This window comes from Solea senegalensis, linkage group LG10 (genome assembly GCF_019176455.1).
Source record: "Solea senegalensis isolate Sse05_10M linkage group LG10, IFAPA_SoseM_1, whole genome shotgun sequence".
NCBI lineage: Eukaryota > Metazoa > Chordata > Actinopteri > Pleuronectiformes > Soleidae > Solea > Solea senegalensis.
In genome coordinates, this window is record NC_058030.1 from 5039534 (window position 1) to 5045602 (window position 6069).

Genomic DNA, 6069 nt, shown 5'->3' on the forward strand with positions numbered 1-6069 from the left:
TACATCAAGCGTTTAAATCGTGAATAAACGTCCTGTGCCATCATTGTCACTGATGCCACGCTAATTAAGATTTAACGTTTCCCATAATCTCTGACGACACCGTTACACACACATACATAGAGTTCCTTTATTTTATTGACCTGAGATGAAACTCTAACTATAATATAAGACACAGTGGATGATTGTAGAATGAAGCATTTGTGTATTTTATGAAAATACAGACGTAGGGAAGTGGCCGTATATTAATGAAAAATAAAATAATAATACTTATAATAATAATTTACCTGAAGCAGAGAACTCTATATGTATATAGTATATATAGTACATATAGTATATATATGTATAAATATATATATATATATATATATATATATATATATATATATATATATATATATATATATATATATATATATATATATATATATATATATACATAGTTCACTAAGAGAACTCCTTGGTGAAGTGACTGGACAGAAGCAAAGACAATGAAACACGTGATCCACTGTGACTGTTGAAAACGTTAATATTTCCTCTTGACGTAACAGTTAATAATGGCATTATTCATTATTCATTTTGAAAAATGCACACGACCTCCAGTGTTAATGTTACTCATGCACTTGCACATTGTCAATGAAAAGTTAACAGTGGAATTCACTTTGTAATTTTATCCAACATACTGATATAAAGCTGAATGCTTGACTATCTCTGTGCAGAGTGAATGCACGGAGTTCATCAACACAAACAACTGTGTTCCACCAAGTGTCCAAAAATGCCTTCACTTCAGTGTCTTTAACGGTCTGTTCCCTGCAATAGCTGTTCTGTCAATGTAATGCTCCAAATCAGCCACTGACTGGATTCTGACCCACAAATTGTTATTAAATGTATGTTAAATGTATGTTTGACAAATTATATCAAACTTACATTTCTTGGAAAAAGTATAAAAAGTTTAGGAAGTCCTGCTGATTTATCAGCTAAATTAAGGGGGGATTAAAAGTTTCTGCTCGTCTGAACGCATGTTGGAGCAACACTGCGTTCATGAGGAGCAGTTTGACCAGAGGCTCTGCTCTGATGTGTATCTCACCTGTGAGGTCAGTGTCTCCTTCTCAACAGAGAGGGGCTTTCTCCTCTGCTGCAGCGTCCCGCAGTCAACGTCTTGTCCCGAAGACGTCAAAAGACAACAATTAAGACCTTGTTCTTCGCGTCTTTTCTTCTCCTTCTCCTTCTCCCCCTCCACCTTTGTTTCTTTTCCCAGTTAATGAGATAAGGGAATGTCTCGAGAGAATTCGGGGAGGACATGTTTGCATCAAGAATGTTCTGAGGGAGTGTGAAGGAAGTCTGCAGGGCAAAGGCACTCAATGCCAAAGCTGCATTGTTGTAACATCAGTCATGGAGCTGGGCAGAAATCCCACAGGTGGTTTAGTGGAGACGTCAGGAATGAGCTTCCACTGCAGCACAACACACGAGCAACAACACAAAAAAAAGTGAACAATCCCAACAAGTGGCGTCTTTCCATTTGTTCACTTGGGAGACAAGAAACACTCAAGTGTCTCCTTCCTGTGGTGATAAAGTATCAGTTTGTTTTTTTGATTGATCTCTTTGCTTTTGCTCCTCTGAATTCCTGTGGATCGTACTGTGGTTCATGTCGATCATTTCAGTTCATCATCTGATTGAACTTTCACTTTTTAACGTCCCAAATATCAAATATGGATCAGTGTGATGCAGCAGAAGGTGTTTAAGTTATTTTCTATCATTTATATTCACTTCTACATTTTACCACCAACTGTTTGTGAAGTCTCTTAACTTCTGCGGCTTTTTTTTTTTTTGCTCCCATGAAGTTTTGCATGAAGTCTGGTGTTTTTGTTTTGCTTTTTGATTCCTCATGGATGAGTAGCTTTTCTCTGTATTGTTGTTTTGTGGCGCACACACACACACATCTGTGGTTATTCAACCGAGCAAAAATACAGCAAATAGCGGGAAATGTTGAGCCTGACAGACAAACGGTGGCCACCACAAAGGGCAGATCACACCGAAGACATCTGGAAATTTGTGTTTTAGCACTTGTTATGAAGTTGCCTTGAAAAAAACATGATTAATGTGAGCTGATGACGATGATGATGGTGATGATGATGGATGTTTGCATCATTTACTTGTGGATGAATCCTCAAGCAGAGAGGGAGGAGGCCGTTAGAGGCTTGAAAACATTTCACCTGCTGCTTGATTGGTTAAATGAACAGCTTCATTATTAAACTGTCAGTGTGAACTGTGTGATTGTGATTGCTTTTATGTTGTATGTATTTTTTTAAGTAAACATTTAATTGAGTTACGTGTAGAAAATAGTTTTGCTCCCCTGATTTTCACCTTCCCAAACATCCCTCCACGCGTCGTCTATTTTTAATTCAATTGCTGTACATTCTATATGGTAATAAAATTGAAATAAAAAGGAAATCCAACACTTTTGATGTCGGGGAAATTAGAAAATGGGCACATTTGAATTTTAAGACTGAAATGTTTCATTTTATTTCCGTTCTTTACGCGAAAATAATTAAATCTGTGAATTAATTTGAGCACATCAGCCTGTTCCTCAGCCATTTCACAATGATCCGTTTGATTAGGAGTGTTCATACCTCTATCAAAAATCCTACAAAAATTATCATGACCACCTCTTATCATAAAAGTAAACATTAAGCATAAATTAACAGTTTAAAATAAGGTTTATAAACAATTAAGGCACAGTTCAGCTCAAACAGACAGGTACATTTTCTCATAAATCCTCCAAAGTTCTTTTTGTCACATCAAATCTCTTTAACATTTGTGTGTCTTTTTATTCACAAAACAAACATGATAAAGAAGTGGGTCAAATGAGATTATAATATAACATGCAAGTAATGATTTTCTATTTAATTTTTCTTGACAAAAAAAAAAGGAAAAGTATTTCCTGCCTGGCAGTTGCTGACCTGCTGATGCAGGTGTGTTGCCTTTAGGTTGTGTTTGTGTGTGTTTTTCTTTTCACATAGCTCCAGAGATTTGTATCTATTTAAACCAGTTTAGCTACAAAATGGGAGAAAAAAATGTGTTAGGAGGAAATATTATTGTTTTAATGATACTGAAAGTTAAAGATCTACAGTTTTTTTTGTTAAATCCTAATGTGTAAATATTTAATACTCATAGAATAATGATATAAAATGTTTATTTGTGCGTTAATATTAGGTATAAAAATGGCAGATTCATTAGAAAAGGCTTGATTAAAGAGGCACAGCTGTTTGATTGTGTCTCTCTTTCTTTTTTCACCTGCAAACAAACTTCAGTCAGAGTCTGAGCTGCTGTCATTTCAGGAGCTTGCTGCCAAATTCCCCCTCTGACACTTTCTTTGTGTCTCGTGTCTCATATTTGTGTTGTTTTCTCAGCATCATGTTGATGTCGGTAAAACAAGCTGCAGGGAAAAGTAGCCCATGCAGACTCTGCTTCTCTCTTCTCTCTCCTCCTCCTCCTCCTCCTCCTCCTCCCCCTCGTCGTCGGGGTGTTGCCTGCTTCTTGTTGTAACGATGATTTAAACCGTGAAAGGTGCAGTGATGTGATGATGAGTCAGTGCACACAAAAAAAAGAAGAAGAAAAAGTGACCATGTCTCACTTTATCGATCATGTCTTTGAGGTTTCTTTTTATTGAAAACAAAACGGGGGAAGGAGTGCGTTGTGCGTTTCCTTTTGGGGGATTCTTTTTTATTTTCTCTTAAACTGTGAACAATTCAGGGAATTCACGACACTTTAATTTATTTTTGTGGAGCTGCAAACAGGTGCACTTGAGTTCGCTTTTGTTTTTTTTATATGATTTTAAAGCTACATCATCAATCTTTGACGGGATATTTCTTTTGAGTTTGCAGCGTCGGAATTTCATCGAACTTTTTATTTATTTATTTATTTATTTATTTATTTAAACTTCTTTAACCATCTCCTCCTCATACCTCACAGGTCTTGTTATCGTTTCCGACTCATGGGGTTGTGTTCAGATTTTATTCTGATATGGTAATTGAATGCTTCCGGGGACAAACTGCACTGCTGCTGCTGCTGCTGTCTCTCATTTTTCTCGGTGGAGTCGCTGGTGACTCTGTTCCACTGCTGGGCTGCAGAATGAATCAACTAAATAAATGAATAGATAAATGAGTAAATAAATAAATAAATAAATAAGCATGACAAGTGTATTCTTATACAGCAGCATCTTGGCAAAGTGGTTCTATCAAAAGTCAGTTAAGGATGCGCTTTCTTCCGACATTCTTTATATATGTATATACACATAATTATTTATAGTGATTTGCACTTCTGTGGAGCAGGACTTCAAGATTCCATCTTCATGTACTGATGTTACTGAAGAGAGAGATTAAATGAATGTTATTATTTGTTTATAAAATAATAAGAAAAGTGTCCACTTTCCACTTAATATCATGTGGTTAAAAGTTGGTGTTTTTGGCTTTGGAATGCGTAATTGCGCATCCATGGTGCAGCTGCTTGGAGGCTCCTGATGCTGTTGAATATGAGGTTTTTTGGAACACCTGCCTCTCCACCGCAGCACAGCCACATCATATTTCTTTCTTTCTTTCTTTCTTTCTTTCTTTCTTTCTTTCCTTGTATTTCTTTTGCATTTTCTTGATGATGGAGTCTTTTTCTGCCTCGTTGAAGCTGCCGACACGTGTTGCTTTAACCTAATAAAGAAATGATTAAAACACTTTGTGATAAGTTTCTTGAATAAAGATTCAAGAAACTTCTGTCCTGCGTGATGCCACTCGTGTCACCCTGATAGGCTGTTAAAGCTGCAGTAACACCCATTAAGGAGAGAGACTGATAAATGACCAGAGAGAGGAGGAGGAGGAGGAGGAGGAGGAGGTATAGAAGAATTCTGCCCAGTAACAATCGCACAGCCGCCGTCGAGCGCTGAGGAACTATTGGCTCTGCGACACAGACACACAGGGAGGAGGAAACAACATAGACTGAGAAAAAAAAAAAAAACTTTAAAGAGACATTTCCCCCACTTTGGCTATATAACCAACAAGTCTCGGATGGAAATCAGCAGCTCTAAAGCTCTGAGGATTTTACAGTCCCCAGTTCTTCCCCTGATGCACTTGAGTCTTGTTTCATTCAGGGCTCAGTCTTTGAAGTCGACTAAGAATAGGAGGGGGATTAGCATATTTAGCCATGCAGATTCTCTTTGTGACTGTATGTTAGGGGACGAAATCATTTGGCAGTCATTTTTTTTAATTATCTTACATTCAGTTTCCACCTGCTTTTTCCCATCCATGTGGAAATATTTCTTTATCAAAGTTTGTCTCAATGTGTATATATCTATATATAATCATAAAGATTTGTTTTGAAAAGTTAGAAATTGTGTTTTAGAAAAGAGGAAATTGGTCATCATTATTATTATGATTATTATTTAGTTTGAACAAAGGCAGTGGTTGATAGTTGTGTTATCTTTAAAAGGAAATTATGCAAGGGGGGGAAAAAAATGTTCAAGTTTCCTAGAAAGCTATCTTAAACCACGAGCAGTTTGTGGCGGCCATTTAAAAAAAAATTCACACTAACGTGTGTATGTGTGTGTGTGTGCGTGCGTGCGTGCGTGTGTGTGTGTGGGTGTGTTGGTGAGGAAGGGAGGGAGGGAGGGGGAGGAAGGTGGGTGGCTCTGTCCTGCCTGTCCGCGCGCTCGCTCTCGCACATGCCCCTGTAATTAAACATGCAGCGCTCGTGACCACATATGTACAGTGTCCCCGTGTATCATCCTTCACCGAGTCTAGAAAGAACAAAGAAAAGCAACAGACAAAGTCGATTTAACCGGAGATTCATACTCGTGTGATGAGTCATTATTCTCACGTTCTAATCCAAATTATTGTCCAGATTACGTGCACAAGGGACCACTTCCACTCTGAGGAGTAAAGATGGGTCCTTGAAACTTTTTAATTCTGTAAATGTATGTATGAAACATTAGGCAAATGATAATAATAATCCAATATTATACACTGTGTGCCCTCCAGTCTGCAATTATCCCTTAAAATATGTTATCATGATTAAGAAATAGGCAGA